Source organism: Lissotriton helveticus, chromosome 8 (genome assembly GCF_964261635.1).
Source record: "Lissotriton helveticus chromosome 8, aLisHel1.1, whole genome shotgun sequence".
Lineage (NCBI taxonomy): Eukaryota > Metazoa > Chordata > Amphibia > Caudata > Salamandridae > Lissotriton > Lissotriton helveticus.
Window position 1 is genome coordinate 1,539,512,848 of NC_136069.1, and position 15,092 is coordinate 1,539,527,939.

At 42.9% G+C, this 15,092-nt stretch overlaps 22 non-coding genes across 22 annotated transcripts; all 22 read left to right on the forward strand.

Annotated features, from left to right (window-relative positions):
- Nucleotides 1–202: 202 nt before the first annotated feature.
- On the forward strand, nt 203–285 carry TRNAL-CAG (transfer RNA leucine (anticodon CAG)). The gene has a single exon. It is a non-coding gene; the product is annotated as a tRNA-Leu (tRNA).
- Nucleotides 286–474: 189 nt separating this feature from the next.
- Nucleotides 475–557, forward strand: TRNAF-AAA (transfer RNA phenylalanine (anticodon AAA)). Its single transcript has one exon. It is a non-coding gene; the product is annotated as a tRNA-Phe (tRNA).
- A 1,026-nt stretch (nt 558–1,583) lies between these two features.
- TRNAL-UAG (transfer RNA leucine (anticodon UAG)) lies at nt 1,584–1,666 on the forward strand. The gene has a single exon. It is a non-coding gene; the product is annotated as a tRNA-Leu (tRNA).
- A 632-nt stretch (nt 1,667–2,298) lies between these two features.
- TRNAL-CAG (transfer RNA leucine (anticodon CAG)) lies at nt 2,299–2,381 on the forward strand. The gene has a single exon. It is a non-coding gene; the product is annotated as a tRNA-Leu (tRNA).
- Nucleotides 2,382–2,570: 189 nt separating this feature from the next.
- TRNAL-AAG (transfer RNA leucine (anticodon AAG)) lies at nt 2,571–2,653 on the forward strand. Its single transcript has one exon. It is a non-coding gene; the product is annotated as a tRNA-Leu (tRNA).
- A 1,026-nt stretch (nt 2,654–3,679) lies between these two features.
- On the forward strand, nt 3,680–3,767 carry TRNAL-UAG (transfer RNA leucine (anticodon UAG)). The gene has a single exon. It is a non-coding gene; the product is annotated as a tRNA-Leu (tRNA).
- Nucleotides 3,768–4,395: 628 nt separating this feature from the next.
- TRNAL-CAG (transfer RNA leucine (anticodon CAG)) lies at nt 4,396–4,478 on the forward strand. Its single transcript has one exon. It is a non-coding gene; the product is annotated as a tRNA-Leu (tRNA).
- A 188-nt stretch (nt 4,479–4,666) lies between these two features.
- On the forward strand, nt 4,667–4,749 carry TRNAL-AAG (transfer RNA leucine (anticodon AAG)). Its single transcript has one exon. It is a non-coding gene; the product is annotated as a tRNA-Leu (tRNA).
- A 1,026-nt stretch (nt 4,750–5,775) lies between these two features.
- TRNAL-UAG (transfer RNA leucine (anticodon UAG)) lies at nt 5,776–5,858 on the forward strand. The gene has a single exon. It is a non-coding gene; the product is annotated as a tRNA-Leu (tRNA).
- Nucleotides 5,859–6,490: 632 nt separating this feature from the next.
- TRNAL-CAG (transfer RNA leucine (anticodon CAG)) lies at nt 6,491–6,573 on the forward strand. Its single transcript has one exon. It is a non-coding gene; the product is annotated as a tRNA-Leu (tRNA).
- A 189-nt stretch (nt 6,574–6,762) lies between these two features.
- On the forward strand, nt 6,763–6,845 carry TRNAL-AAG (transfer RNA leucine (anticodon AAG)). The gene has a single exon. It is a non-coding gene; the product is annotated as a tRNA-Leu (tRNA).
- Nucleotides 6,846–7,871: 1,026 nt separating this feature from the next.
- On the forward strand, nt 7,872–7,954 carry TRNAL-UAG (transfer RNA leucine (anticodon UAG)). Its single transcript has one exon. It is a non-coding gene; the product is annotated as a tRNA-Leu (tRNA).
- A 632-nt stretch (nt 7,955–8,586) lies between these two features.
- On the forward strand, nt 8,587–8,669 carry TRNAL-CAG (transfer RNA leucine (anticodon CAG)). Its single transcript has one exon. It is a non-coding gene; the product is annotated as a tRNA-Leu (tRNA).
- Nucleotides 8,670–8,858: 189 nt separating this feature from the next.
- TRNAL-AAG (transfer RNA leucine (anticodon AAG)) lies at nt 8,859–8,941 on the forward strand. Its single transcript has one exon. It is a non-coding gene; the product is annotated as a tRNA-Leu (tRNA).
- Nucleotides 8,942–9,967: 1,026 nt separating this feature from the next.
- Nucleotides 9,968–10,050, forward strand: TRNAL-UAG (transfer RNA leucine (anticodon UAG)). The gene has a single exon. It is a non-coding gene; the product is annotated as a tRNA-Leu (tRNA).
- Nucleotides 10,051–10,683: 633 nt separating this feature from the next.
- Nucleotides 10,684–10,766, forward strand: TRNAL-CAG (transfer RNA leucine (anticodon CAG)). Its single transcript has one exon. It is a non-coding gene; the product is annotated as a tRNA-Leu (tRNA).
- A 188-nt stretch (nt 10,767–10,954) lies between these two features.
- Nucleotides 10,955–11,037, forward strand: TRNAL-AAG (transfer RNA leucine (anticodon AAG)). Its single transcript has one exon. It is a non-coding gene; the product is annotated as a tRNA-Leu (tRNA).
- Nucleotides 11,038–12,063: 1,026 nt separating this feature from the next.
- On the forward strand, nt 12,064–12,146 carry TRNAL-UAG (transfer RNA leucine (anticodon UAG)). The gene has a single exon. It is a non-coding gene; the product is annotated as a tRNA-Leu (tRNA).
- Nucleotides 12,147–12,778: 632 nt separating this feature from the next.
- TRNAL-CAG (transfer RNA leucine (anticodon CAG)) lies at nt 12,779–12,861 on the forward strand. The gene has a single exon. It is a non-coding gene; the product is annotated as a tRNA-Leu (tRNA).
- A 189-nt stretch (nt 12,862–13,050) lies between these two features.
- TRNAL-AAG (transfer RNA leucine (anticodon AAG)) lies at nt 13,051–13,133 on the forward strand. Its single transcript has one exon. It is a non-coding gene; the product is annotated as a tRNA-Leu (tRNA).
- Nucleotides 13,134–14,158: 1,025 nt separating this feature from the next.
- On the forward strand, nt 14,159–14,241 carry TRNAL-UAG (transfer RNA leucine (anticodon UAG)). Its single transcript has one exon. It is a non-coding gene; the product is annotated as a tRNA-Leu (tRNA).
- Nucleotides 14,242–14,874: 633 nt separating this feature from the next.
- Nucleotides 14,875–14,957, forward strand: TRNAL-CAG (transfer RNA leucine (anticodon CAG)). The gene has a single exon. It is a non-coding gene; the product is annotated as a tRNA-Leu (tRNA).
- The last annotated feature ends 135 nt before the right edge of the window (nt 14,958–15,092 follow it).

Here is a 15,092-nt window from a genome sequence, read left to right on the forward strand (position 1 = left end):
TGGGCCGTTCAAGTGGCTGGTGAATAGCACTTTCTCTTTGTACGCTTTAAAGGTCTAAAGAGTTCTTCATAGGTACTGCTCTGTATGGATTGTTCAAAGATCTGTTGGAAATGCTTATAATGGGATAAATAAATTGAGGGCATGCCTTTTCGGTACCAAACTTGCATGGCTGTCTGGCTTGTGGAAGGTGCTGCAACTGCAAGTCAGGATGGCCGAGTGGTCTAAGGCACTGCGTTCAGGTCGCAGTCTCTTCTGGAGGCGTGGGTTCAAATCCCACTTCTGACAAACCTGTGTTTAATCTTCTTTTTTCTTGAGGGAGAAAATCAGATCATTTCCCTCACATGGGCTTATATGGTTGTCTTTTTGGAAAAGTGCAGTGAGTTTTTTTCTTGCTATAGCCACTTATGGCCTAAGATGTGTGTTTTTTTTGTTCACACTATCTTTCTCACTATGTAGATGGACAAGCAACATGTGGTCAGGATGGCCGAGTGGTCTAAGGCGCTGCGTTAAAGCCGCAGTCTCTCCTGGAGGCGTGGGTTCGAATCCCACTTCAGACAAAACTTTAAGTCCATTTTGTCTCTGCGTTCCTTCAGAATCTCAGCTAAAAATTGGCAGTGCATATAATATCTGAATAAGTACCAAACTTCAGTTTCAACTGCAAATGAATTTGCCCAATTCTGTCTTCAAGCTCTTATAATATTCTTCTAGCACTAGTGGTGTTTTATGTGTTTTTTGGGGGGTGCCTAAAAAATCCCTTTTATTGAAGAAATGGCTTACATTCAGTCTTGTGATATTTTTGGTTTCCAATAAGTAGATTTTTAATTTTATGTAACCTCATTTTCTAATGATCCATTCAAGAGATGTTTCCACTATGAAATGAAGAGCAAGGGGAAAGAGCACAAATGATAGAGCGAGTGAGTGAGATGGGGTGTTGAGGAAGGAGAGAATGAAACAAAGACAGAGTGAGTGAACGGCAGGTAGGCATAGAAGAGGAGACTAGAAGTGAAAGTGACTTGCTTTTCCCTGCTCTTGACCTCCCACCCATCTCAAACCAATCACAAACATACCTTCTATGCAACGTTGGTATGCAGAACTTCACTCCTCAGCCAGTGAGGGTGAGTCCCAAGCCAGGGGCTAGAGAGCAAAAGAATGGATGTGCTCAGACGTTCCTTGCTAGGGACAGTTGATCTGAAACAAGGCCTGCTCTCTTGTCTCCAGCAAGGATCTAGAAATTCTGCATGAATGTGCAAGGCACATTGACAGCATGAATTTGCATAAACTGACCCACCTTCTGCCTTCCTACTTCCTGAGCAGTAGTTGTTTGTGTATAGAGAGAAAGGTCGCAGGCAAGGTAATTTTGTGAGTAGGATACAGAACCCTAAATAGCTGGTGAGAGGTATAAGTTATTCTAAAAGCATAAAAACAGTACACCTGTGAAATGAAATGCTTTCATATGTGATCTTCTGTGTTTATTGTCCTGTGCAAAAAGTTGCACCTTGTGTTTGAAGGTTGAAATTATTTCAAGCTTGCATGGACGCAGAAATTTCTGAGTGACTTTTATACATTTCTTAGGACTCATCACTGTCAGGATGGCCGAGTGGTCTAAGGCGCTGTGTTTAGGCCGCAGTCTCCTTTGGAGGCGTGGGTTCGAATCCCTCTTCTGACATGACTTTTGGAGATATAATCTTCTTCATCAGGATAACATCTGATGGAAGTTGCATCTGTTCTTCTTCACCTGTGACCTTATTCCGTCCTCGTCTAGTCAAGAGAGCTTGGGTTTCTCATATATTTCTGTTGTACAAAGTCTTGCTGATAAAGTGCAATCCTTACCAAATGAGCTTAGGACCCATGTAAGAGCTCATCTAGAAGAGTCATGCTCTTGTATTCCCTGGCCAGACAGGCCATGCAAATTTGGAAGAATGCCAAGCACCTGGTAGACAGCTGTACTCCAGCACACTTACAGCAATGTCCTCAGGGCTGTGATCAGGGGCTGCTTAGATTTGCGTATTCCACCCTATGTTGTGACATTGAGCTCCCTTGTTGAATTTGCTTTAGTCAGCCAAGATGTGGCTGTTGACTCAATTTCAAAGCAGCTTTGGGCCGTTCAAGTGGCTGGTGAATAGCACTTTCTCTTTGTACGCTTTAAAGGTCTAAAGAGTTCTTCATAGGTACTGCTCTGTATGGATTGTTCAAAGATCTGTTGGAAATGCTTATAATGGGATAAATAAATTGAGGGCATGCCTTTTCGGTACCAAACTTGCATGGCTGTCTGGCTTGTGGAAGGTGCCGCAAATGCAAGTCAGGATGGCCGAGTGGTCCAAGGTGCTGCGTTCAGGTCGCAGTCTCTTCTGGAGGCGTGGGTTCAAATCCCACTTCTGACAAACCTGTGTTTAATCTTCTTTTTTCTTGAGGGAGAAAATCAGATCATTTCCCTCACATGGGCTTATATGGTTGTCTTTTTGGAAAAGTGCAGTGAGTTTTTTTCTTGCTATAGCCACTTATGGCCTAAGATGTGTGTTTTTTTTGTTCACACTATCTTTCTCACTATGTAGATGGACAAGCAACGTGTGGTCAGGATGGCCGAGTGGTCTAAGGCGCTGCGTTAAGGCCGCAGTCTCTCCTGGAGGCGTGGGTTCGAATCCCACTTCTGACAAAACTTTAAGTCCATTTTGTCTCTGCGTTCCTTCAGAATCTCAGCTAAAAATTGGCAGTGCATATAATATCTGAATAAGTACCAAACTTCAGTTTCAACTGCAAATGAATTTGCCCAATTCTGTCTTCAAGCTCTTATAATATTCTTCTAGCACTAGTGGTGTTTTATGTGTTTTTTGGGGGGTGCCTAAAAAATCCCTTTTATTGAAGAGATGGCTTACATTCAGTCTTGTGATATTTTTGGTTTCCAATAAGTAGATTTTTAATTTTATGTAACCTCATTTTCTAATGATCCATTCAAGAGATGTTTCCACTATGAAATGAAGAGCAAGGGGAAAGAGCACAAATGATAGAGCGAGTGAGTGAGATGGGGTGTTGAGGAAGGAGAGAATGAAACAAAGACAGAGTGAGTGAACGGCAGGTAGGCATAGAAGAGGAGACTAGAAGTGAAAGTGACTTGCTTTTCCCTGCTCTTGACCTCCCACCCATCTCAAACCAATCACAAACATACCTTCTATGCAACGTTGGTATGCAGAACTTCACTCCTCAGCCAGTGAGGGTGAGTCCCAAGCCAGGGGCTAGAGAGCAAAAGAATGGATGTGCTCAGACGTTCCTTGCTAGGGACAGTTGATCTGAAACAAGGCCTGCTCTCTTGTTTCCAGCAAGGATCTAGAAATTCTGCATGAATGTGCAAGGCACATTGACAGCATAAATTTGCATAAACTGCCCCACCTTCTGCCTTCCTACTTCCTGAGCAGTAGTTGTTTGTGTATAGAGAGAAAGGTCGCAGGCAAGGTAATTTTGTGAGTAGGATACAGAACCCTAAATAGCTGGTGAGAGGTATAAGTTATTCTAAAAGCATAAAAACAGTACACCTGTGAAATGAAATGCTTTCATATGTGATCTTCTGTGTTTATTGTCCTGTGCAAAAAGTTGCACCTTGTGTTTGAAGGTTGAAATTATTTCAAGCTTGCATGGACGCAGAAATTTCTGAGTGACTTTTATACATTTCTTAGGACTCTTCACTGTCAGGATGGCCGAGTGGTCTAAGGCGCTGTGTTTAGGCCGCAGTTTCCTCTGGAGGCGTGGGTTCGAATCCCACTTCTGAAGTGACTTTTGGAGATATAATCTTCTTCATCAGGATAACATCTGATGGAAGTTGCTTCTGTTCGTCTTCACCTGGGATGTTATTCTGTCCTCGTCTAGTCAAGAGAGCTTGGGTTTCTCATATATTTCTGTTGTACATAGTCTTGCTGATAAAGTGCAATCCTTACCAAATCAGCTTATGACCCATGTAAGAGCTTATTCTAGAAGAGTCATTCTCTTGTATTCCCTGGCCAGACAGGCCATACAAATTTGGAAGAATGCCAAACACCTGGTAGACAGCTGGACTCCAGCACACTTACAGCAATTTCCTCAGGGCAGTGATCAGGGGCTGCTTAGATTTGCGAATTCCACCCTATGTTGTGACATTGAGATCCCTTGTTGAATTTGCTTTAGTCAGCCAAGATGTGGCTACTGACTCAATTTCAAAGCAGCTTTGGGCCGTTCAAGTGGCTGGTGAATAGCACTTTCTCTTTGTACTCATTAAAGGTCTAAAGAGTTCTTCATAGGTACTGCTCTGTATGGATTGTTCAAAGATCTGTTGGAAATGCTTATAATGGGATAAATAAATTGAGGGCATGCCTTTTCGGTACCCCACTTGCATGGCTGTCTGGCTTGTGGAAGGTGCTGCAAATGCAAGTCAGGATGGCCGAGTGGTCTAAGGCGCTGCGTTCAGGTTGCAGTCTCTTCTGGAGGCGTGGGTTCAAATCCCACTTCTGACAAACTTGTGTTTAATCTTCTTTTTTCTTGAGGGAGAAAATCAGATCATTTCCCTCACATGGGCTTATATGGTTGTCTTTTTGGAAAAGTGCAGTGAGTTTTTTTCTTGCTATAGCAACTCATGGCCTAAGATGTGTGTTTTTTTGTTCACACTATCTTTCTCACTATGTAGATGAACAAGCAACATGTGGTCAGGATGGCCGAGTGGTCTAAGGCGCTGCGTTAAGGCCGCAGTCTCTCCTGAAGGCGTGGGTTCAAATCCCACTTCTGACAAAACTTTAAGTCCATTTTGTCTCTGCGTTCCTTCAGAATCTCACCTAAAAATTGGCAGTGCATATAATATCTGAATAAGTACCAAACTTCAGTTTCAACTGCAAATGAATTTGCCCAATTCTGTCTTCAAGCTCGTATAATATTCTTCTAGCACTAGTGGTGTTTTATGTGTTTTTTCGGGGGTGCCTAAAAAATCCCTTTTATTGGAGAAATGGCTTACATTCAGTCTTGTGATATTTTTGGTTTCCAATAAGTAGATTTTTAATTTTATGTAACCTCATTTTCTAATGATCCATTCAAGAGATGTTTCCACTATGAAATGAAGAGCAAGAGGAAAGAGCACAAATGATAGAGCCAGTGAGTGAGATGGGGTGTTGAGGAAGGAGAGAATGAAACAAAGACAGAGTGAGTGAACGGCAGGTAGGCATAGAAGAGGAGACTAGAAGTGAAGGTGACTTGCTTTTCCCTGCTCTTGACCTCCCACCCATCTCAAACCAATCACAAACATACCTTCTATGCAGCGTTGGTATGCAGAACTTCACTCCTCAGCCAGTGAGGGTGAGTCCCAAGCCAGGGGCTAGAGAGCAAAAGAATGGATGTGCTCAGACGTTCCTAGCTAGGGACAGTTGATCTGAAACAAGGCCTGCTCTCTTGTTTCCAGCAAGGATCTAGAAATTCTGCATGAATCTGCAAGGCACATTGACAGCATAAATTTGCGTAAACTGCCCCACCTTCTGCCTTCCTACTTCCTCAGCAGTAGTTGTTTGTGTATAAAGAGAGAGGTCGCAGGCAAGATAATTTTGTGAGTAGGATACAGAACCCTAAATAGCTGGTGAGAGGTATAAGTTATTCTAAAAGCATAAAAACAGTACACCTGTGAAATGAAATGCTTTCATATGTGATCTTCTGTGTTTATTGTCCTGTGCAAAAAGTTGCACCTTGTGTTTGAAGGTTGAAATTATTTCAAGCTTGCATGGACGCAGAAATTTCTGAGTGACTTTTATACATTTCTTAGGACTCTTCAATGTCAGGATGGCCGAGTTGTATAAGGCGCTGTGTTTAGGCCGCAGTCTCCTCTGGAGGCGTGGGTTCGAATCCCACTTCTGACATGACTTTTGGAGATATAATCTTCTTCATCAGGATAACATCTGATGGAAGTTGCATCTGTTCTTCTTCACCTGTGACCTTATTCCGTCCTCGTCTAGTCAAGAGAGCTTGGGTTTCTCATATATTTCTGTTGTACAAAGTCTTGCTGATAAAGTGCAATCCTTACCAAATGAGCTTAGGACCCATGTAAGAGCTCATCTAGAAGAGTCATGCTCTTGTATTCCCTGGCCAGACAGGCCATGCAAATTTGGAAGAATGCCAAGCACCTGGTAGACAGCTGTACTCCAGCACACTTACAGCAATGTCCTCAGGGCTGTGATCAGGGGCTGCTTAGATTTGCGTATTCCACCCTATGTTGTGACATTGAGCTCCCTTGTTGAATTTGCTTTAGTCAGCCAAGATGTGGCTGTTGACTCAATTTCAAAGCAGCTTTGGGCCGTTCAAGTGGCTGGTGAATAGCACTTTCTCTTTGTACGCTTTAAAGGTCTAAAGAGTTCTTCATAGGTACTGCTCTGTATGGATTGTTCAAAGATCTGTTGGAAATGCTTATAATGGGATAAATAAATTGAGGGCATGCCTTTTCGGTACCAAACTTGCATGGCTGTCTGGCTTGTGGAAGGTGCTGCAAATGCAAGTCAGGATGTCCGAGTGGTCTAAGGCGCTGCGTTCAGGTCGCAGTCTCTTCTGGAGGCGTGGGTTCAAATCCCACTTCTGACAAACCTGTGTTTAATCTTCTTTTTTCTTGAGGGAGAAAATCAGATCATTTCCCTCACATGGGCTTATATGGTTGTCTTTTTGGAAAAGTGCAGTGAGTTTTTTTCTTGCTATAGCCACTTATGGCCTAAGATGTGTGTTTTTTTTGTTCACACTATCTTTCTCACTATGTAGATGGACAAGCAACGTGTGGTCAGGATGGCCGAGTGGTCTAAGGCGCTGCGTTAAGGCTGCAGTCTCTCCTGGAGGCGTGGGTTCGAATCCCACTTCTGACAAAACTTTAAGTCCATTTTGTCTCTGCGTTCCTTCAGAATCTCAGCTAAAAATTGGCAGTGCATATAATATCTGAATAAGTACCAAACTTCAGTTTCAACTGCAAATGAATTTGCCCAATTCTATCTTCAAGCTCTTATAATATTCTTCTAGCACTAGTGGTGTTTTATGTGTTTTTTGGGGGGTGCCTAAAAAATCCCTTTTATTGAAGAGATGGCTTACATTCAGTCTTGTGATATTTTTGGTTTCCAATAAGTAGATTTTTAATTTTATGTAACCTCATTTTCTAATGATCCATTCAAGAGATGTTTCCACTATGAAATGAAGAGCAAGGGGAAAGAGCACAAATGATAGAGCGAGTGAGTGAGATGGGGTGTTGAGGAAGGAGAGAATGAAACAAAGACAGAGTGAGTGAACGGCAGGTAGGCATAGAAGAGGAGACTAGAAGTGAAAGTGACTTGCTTTTCCCTGCTCTTGACCTCCCACCCATCTCAAACCAATCACAAACATACCTTCTATGCAACGTTGGTATGCAGAACTTCACTCCTCAGCCAGTGAGGGTGAGTCCCAAGCCAGGGGCTAGAGAGCAAAAGAATGGATGTGCTCAGACGTTCCTTGCTAGGGACAGTTGATCTGAAACAAGGCCTGCTCTCTTGTCTCCAGCAAGGATCTAGAAATTCTGCATGAATGTGCAAGGCACATTGACAGCATGAATTTGCATAAACTGACCCACCTTCTGCCTTCCTACTTCCTGAGCAGTAGTTGTTTGTGTATAGAGAGAAAGGTCGCAGGCAAGGTAATTTTGTGAGTAGGATACAGAACCCTAAATAGCTGGTGAGAGGTATAAGTTATTCTAAAAGCATAAAAACAGTACACCTGTGAAATGAAATGCTTTCATATGTGATCTTCTGTGTTTATTGTCCTGTGCAAAAAGTTGCACCTTGTGTTTGAAGGTTGAAATTATTTCAAGCTTGCATGGACGCAGAAATTTCTGAGTGACTTTTATACATTTCTTAGGACTCTTCACTGTCAGGATGGCCGAGTGGTCTAAGGCGCTGTGTTTAGGCCGCAGTCTCCTTTGGAGGCGTGGGTTCGAATCCCTCTTCTGACATGACTTTTGGAGATATAATCTTCTTCATCAGGATAACATCTGATGGAAGTTGCATCTGTTCTTCTTCACCTGTGACCTTATTCCGTCCTCGTCTAGTCAAGAGAGCTTGGGTTTCTCATATATTTCTGTTGTACAAAGTCTTGCTGATAAAGTGCAATCCTTACCAAATGAGCTTAGGACCCATGTAAGAGCTCATCTAGAAGAGTCATGCTCTTGTATTCCCTGGCCAGACAGGCCATGCAAATTTGGAAGAATGCCAAGCACCTGGTAGACAGCTGTACTCCAGCACACTTACAGCAATGTCCTCAGGGCTGTGATCAGGGGCTGCTTAGATTTGCGTATTCCACCCTATGTTGTGACATTGAGCTCCCTTGTTGAATTTGCTTTAGTCAGCCAAGATGTGGCTGTTGACTCAATTTCAAAGCAGCTTTGGGCCGTTCAAGTGGCTGGTGAATAGCACTTTCTCTTTGTACGCTTTAAAGGTCTAAAGAGTTCTTCATAGGTACTGCTCTGTATGGATTGTTCAAAGATCTGTTGGAAATGCTTATAATGGGATAAATAAATTGAGGGCATGCCTTTTCGGTACCAAACTTGCATGGCTGTCTGGCTTGTGGAAGGTGCCGCAAATGCAAGTCAGGATGGCCGAGTGGTCCAAGGTGCTGCGTTCAGGTCGCAGTCTCTTCTGGAGGCGTGGGTTCAAATCCCACTTCTGACAAACCTGTGTTTAATCTTCTTTTTTCTTGAGGGAGAAAATCAGATCATTTCCCTCACATGGGCTTATATGGTTGTCTTTTTGGAAAAGTGCAGTGAGTTTTTTTCTTGCTATAGCCACTTATGGCCTAAGATGTGTGTTTTTTTTGTTCACACTATCTTTCTCACTATGTAGATGGACAAGCAACGTGTGGTCAGGATGGCCGAGTGGTCTAAGGCGCTGCGTTAAGGCCGCAGTCTCTCCTGGAGGCGTGGGTTCGAATCCCACTTCTGACAAAACTTTAAGTCCATTTTGTCTCTGCGTTCCTTCAGAATCTCAGCTAAAAATTGGCAGTGCATATAATATCTGAATAAGTACCAAACTTCAGTTTCAACTGCAAATGAATTTGCCCAATTCTGTCTTCAAGCTCTTATAATATTCTTCTAGCACTAGTGGTGTTTTATGTGTTTTTTGGGGGGTGCCTAAAAAATCCCTTTTATTGAAGAGATGGCTTACATTCAGTCTTGTGATATTTTTGGTTTCCAATAAGTAGATTTTTAATTTTATGTAACCTCATTTTCTAATGATCCATTCAAGAGATGTTTCCACTATGAAATGAAGAGCAAGGGGAAAGAGCACAAATGATAGAGCGAGTGAGTGAGATGGGGTGTTGAGGAAGGAGAGAATGAAACAAAGACAGAGTGAGTGAACGGCAGGTAGGCATAGAAGAGGAGACTAGAAGTGAAAGTGACTTGCTTTTCCCTGCTCTTGACCTCCCACCCATCTCAAACCAATCACAAACATACCTTCTATGCAACGTTGGTATGCAGAACTTCACTCCTCAGCCAGTGAGGGTGAGTCCCAAGCCAGGGGCTAGAGAGCAAAAGAATGGATGTGCTCAGACGTTCCTTGCTAGGGACAGTTGATCTGAAACAAGGCCTGCTCTCTTGTTTCCAGCAAGGATCTAGAAATTCTGCATGAATGTGCAAGGCACATTGACAGCATAAATTTGCATAAACTGCCCCACCTTCTGCCTTCCTACTTCCTGAGCAGTAGTTGTTTGTGTATAGAGAGAAAGGTCGCAGGCAAGGTAATTTTGTGAGTAGGATACAGAACCCTAAATAGCTGGTGAGAGGTATAAGTTATTCTAAAAGCATAAAAACAGTACACCTGTGAAATGAAATGCTTTCATATGTGATCTTCTGTGTTTATTGTCCTGTGCAAAAAGTTGCACCTTGTGTTTGAAGGTTGAAATTATTTCAAGCTTGCATGGACGCAGAAATTTCTGAGTGACTTTTATACATTTCTTAGGACTCTTCACTGTCAGGATGGCCGAGTGGTCTAAGGCGCTGTGTTTAGGCCGCAGTTTCCTCTGGAGGCGTGGGTTCGAATCCCACTTCTGAAATGACTTTTGGAGATATAATCTTCTTCATCAGGATAACATCTGATGGAAGTTGCTTCTGTTCGTCTTCACCTGGGACGTTATTCTGTCCTCGTCTAGTCAAGAGAGCTTGGGTTTCTCATATATTTCTGTTGTACATAGTCTTGCTGATAAAGTGCAATCCTTACCAAATCAGCTTATGACCCATGTAAGAGCTTATTCTAGAAGAGTCATTCTCTTGTATTCCCTGGCCAGACAGGCCATACAAATTTGGAAGAATGCCAAACACCTGGTAGACAGCTGGACTCCAGCACACTTACAGCAATTTCCTCAGGGCAGTGATCAGGGGCTGCTTAGATTTGCGAATTCCACCCTATGTTGTGACATTGAGATCCCTTGTTGAGTTTGCTTTAGTCAGCCAAGATGTGGCTACTGACTCAATTTCAAAGCAGCTTTGGGCCGTTCAAGTGGCTGGTGAATAGCACTTTCTCTTTGTACTCATTAAAGGTCTAAAGAGTTCTTCATAGGTACTGCTCTGTATGGATTGTTCAAAGATCTGTTGGAAATGCTTATAATGGGATAAATAAATTGAGGGCATGCCTTTTCGGTACCCCACTTGCATGGCTGTCTGGCTTGTGGAAGGTGCTGCAAATGCAAGTCAGGATGGCCGAGTGGTCTAAGGCGCTGCGTTCAGGTCGCAGTCTCTTCTGGAGGCGTGGGTTCAAATCCCACTTCTGACAAACTTGTGTTTAATCTTCTTTTTTCTTGAGGGAGAAAATCAGATCATTTCCCTCACATGGGCTTATATGGTTGTCTTTTTGGAAAAGTGCAGTGAGTTTTTTTCTTGCTATAGCAACTCATGGCCTAAGATGTGTGTTTTTTTGTTCACACTATCTTTCTCACTATGTAGATGAACAAGCAGCATGTGGTCAGGATGGCCGAGTGGTCTAAGGCGCTGCGTTAAGGCCGCAGTCTCTCCTGAAGGCGTGGGTTCAAATCCCACTTCTGACAAAACTTTAAGTCCATTTTGTCTCTGCGTTCCTTCAGAATCTCACCTAAAAATTGGCAGTGCATATAATATCTGAATAAGTACCAAACTTCAGTTTCAACTGCAAATGAATTTGCCCAATTCTGTCTTCAAGCTCGTATAATATTCTTCTAGCACTAGTGGTGTTTTATGTGTTTTTTCGGGGGTGCCTAAAAAATCCCTTTTATTGGAGAAATGGCTTACATTCAGTCTTGTGATATTTTTGGTTTCCAATAAGTAGATTTTTAATTTTATGTAACCTCATTTTCTAATGATCCATTCAAGAGATGTTTCCACTATGAAATGAAGAGCAAGGGGAAAGAGCACAAATGATAGAGCCAGTGAGTGAGATGGGGTGTTGAGGAAGGAGAGAATGAAACAAAGACAGAGTGAGTGAACGGCAGGTAGGCATAGAAGAGGAGACTAGAAGTGAAGGTGACTTGCTTTTCCCTGTTCTTGACCTCCCACCCATCTCAAACCAATCACAAACATACCTTCTATGCAACGTTGGTATGCAGAACTTCACTCCTCAGCCAGTGAGGGTGAGTCCCAAGCCAGGGGCTAGAGAGCAAAAGAATGGATGTGCTCAGACGTTCCTTGCTAGGGACAGTTGATCTGAAACAAGGCCTGCTCTCTTGTTTCCAGCAAGGATCTAGAAATTCTGCATGAATCTGCAAGGCACATTGACAGCATAAATTTGTGTAAACTGCCCCACCTTCTGCCTTCCTACTTCCTCAGCAGTAGTTGTTTGTGTATAAAGAGAGAGGTCGCAGGCAAGATAATTTTGTGAGTAGGATACAGAACCCTAAATAGCTGGTGAGAGGTATAAGTTATTCTAAAAGCATAAAAACAGTACACCTGTGAAATGAAATGCTTTCATATGTGATCTTCTGTGTTTATTGTCCTGTGCAAAAAGTTGCACCTTGTGTTTGAAGGTTGAAATTATTTCAAGCTTGCATGGACGCAGAAATTTCTGAGTGACTTTTATACATTTCTTAGGACTCTTCACTGTCAGGATGGCCGAGTGGTCTAAGGCGCTGTGTTTAGGCCGCAGTCTCCTCTGGAGGCGTGGGTTCGAATCCCACTTCTGACATGACTTTTGGAGATATAATCTTCTTCATCAGGATAACATCTGATGGAAGTTGCATCTGTTCTTCTTCACCTGTGACCTTATTCCGTCCTCGTCTAGTCAAGAGAGCTTGGGTTTCTCATATATTTCTGTTGTACAAAGTCTTGCTGATAAAGTGCAATCCTTACCAAATGAGCTTAGGACCCATGTAAGAGCTCATCTAGAAGAGTCATGCTCTTGTATTCCCTGGCCAGACAGGCCATGCAAATTTGGAAGAATGCCAAGCACCTGGTAGACAGCTGTACTCCAGCACACTTACAGCAATGTCCTCAGGGCTGTGATCAGGGGCTGCTTAGATTTGCGTATTCCACCCTATGTTGTGACATTGAGCTCCCTTGTTGAATTTGCTTTAGTCAGCCAAGATGTGGCTGTTGACTCAATTTCAAAGCAGCTTTGGGCCGTTCAAGTGGCTGGTGAATAGCACTTTCTCTTTGTACGCTTTAAAGGTCTAAAGAGTTCTTCATAGGTACTGCTCTGTATGGATTGTTCAAAGATCTGTTGGAAATGCTTATAATGGGATAAATAAATTGAGGGCATGCCTTTTCGGTACCAAACTTGCATGGCTGTCTGGCTTGTGGAAGGTGCTGCAAATGCAAGTCAGGATGTCCGAGTGGTCTAAGGCGCTGCGTTCAGGTCGCAGTCTCTTCTGGAGGCGTGGGTTCAAATCCCACTTCTGACAAACCTGTGTTTAATCTTCTTTTTTCTTGAGGGAGAAAATCAGATCATTTCCCTCACATGGGCTTATATGGTTGTCTTTTTGGAAAAGTGCAGTGAGTTTTTTTCTTGCTATAGCCACTTATGGCCTAAGATGTGTGTTTTTTTTGTTCACACTATCTTTCTCACTATGTAGATGGACAAGCAACGTGTGGTCAGGATGGCCGAGTGGTCTAAGGCGCTGCGTTAAGGCCGCAGTCTCTCCTGGAGGCGTGGGTTCGAATCCCACTTCTGACAAAACTTTAAGTCCATTTTGTCTCTGCGTTCCTTCAGAATCTCAGCTAAAAATTGGCAGTGCATATAATATCTGAATAAGTACCAAACTTCAGTTTCAACTGCAAATGAATTTGCCCAATTCTGTCTTCAAGCTCTTATAATATTCTTCTAGCACTAGTGGTGTTTTATGTGTTTTTTGGGGGTGCCTAAAAAATCCCTTTTATTGAAGAGATGGCTTACATTCAGTCTTGTGATATTTTTGGTTTCCAATAAGTAGATTTTTAATTTTATGTAACCTCATTTTCTAATGATCCATTCAAGAGATGTTTCCACTATGAAATGAAGAGCAAGGGGAAAGAGCACAAATGATAGAGCGAGTGAGTGAGATGGGGTGTTGAGGAAGGAGAGAATGAAACAAAGACAGAGTGAGTGAACGGCAGGTAGGCATAGAAGAGGAGACTAGAAGTGAAAGTGACTTGCTTTTCCCTGCTCTTGACCTCCCACCCATCTCAAACCAATCACAAACATACCTTCTATGCAACGTTGGTATGCAGAACTTCACTCCTCAGCCAGTGAGGGTGAGTCCCAAGCCAGGGGCTAGAGAGCAAAAGAATGGATGTGCTCAGACGTTCCTTGCTAGGGACAGTTGATCTGAAACAAGGCCTGCTCTCTTGTTTCCAGCAAGGATCTAGAAATTCTGCATGAATGTGCAAGGCACATTGACAGCATAAATTTGCATAAACTGCCCCACCTTCTGCCTTCCTACTTCCTGAGCAGTAGTTGTTTGTGTATAGAGAGAAAGGTCGCAGGCAAGGTAATTTTGTGAGTAGGATACAGAACCCTAAATAGCTGGTGAGAGGTATAAGTTATTCTAAAAGCATAAAAACAGTACACCTGTGAAATGAAATGCTTTCATATGTGATCTTCTGTGTTTATTGTCCTGTGCAAAAAGTTGCACCTTGTGTTTGAAGGTTGAAATTATTTCAAGCTTGCATGGACGCAGAAATTTCTGAGTGACTTTTATACATTTCTTAGGACTCTTCACTGTCAGGATGGCCGAGTGGTCTAAGGCGCTGTGTTTAGGCCGCAGGTTCCTCTGGAGGCGTGGGTTCGAATCCCACTTCTGACATGACTTTTGGAGATATAATCTTCTTCATCAGGATAACATCTGATGGAAGTTGCTTCTGTTCGTCTTCACCTGGGACGTTATTCTGTCCTCGTCTAGTCAAGAGAGCTTGGGTTTCTCATATATTTCTGTTGTACATAGTCTTGCTGATAAAGTGCAATCCTTACCAAATCAGCTTATGACCCATGTAAGAGCTTATTCTAGAAGAGTCATTCTCTTGTATTCCCTGGCCAGACAGGCCATACAAATTTGGAAGAATGCCAAACACCTGGTAGACAGCTGGACTCCAGCACACTTACAGCAATTTCCTCAGGGCTGTGATCAGGGGCTGCTTAGATTTGCGAATTCCACCCTATGTTGTGACATTGAGATCCCTTGTTGAATTTGCTTTAGTCAGCCAAGATGTGGCTGTTGACTCAATTTCAAAGCAGCTTTGGGCCGTTCAAGTGGCTGGTGAATAGCACTTTCTCTTTGTACGCTTTAAAGGTCTAAAGAGTTCTTCATAGGTACTTCTCTGTATGGATTGTTCAAAGATCTGTTGGAAATGCTTATAATGGGATAAATAAATTGAGGGCATGCCTTTTCGGTACCCCACTTGCATGGCTGTCTGGCTTGTGGAAGGTGCTGCAAATGCAAGTCAGGATGGCCGAGTGGTCTAAGGCGCTGCGTTCAGGTCGCAGTCTCTTCTGGAGGCGTGGGTTCAAATCCCACTTCTGACAAACCTGTGTTTAATCTTCTTTTTTCTTGAGGGAGAAAATCAGATCATTTCCCTCACATGGGCTTATATGGTTGTCTTTTTGGAAAAGTGCAGTGAGTTTTTTTCTTGCTATAGCCACTTATGGCCTAAGATGTGT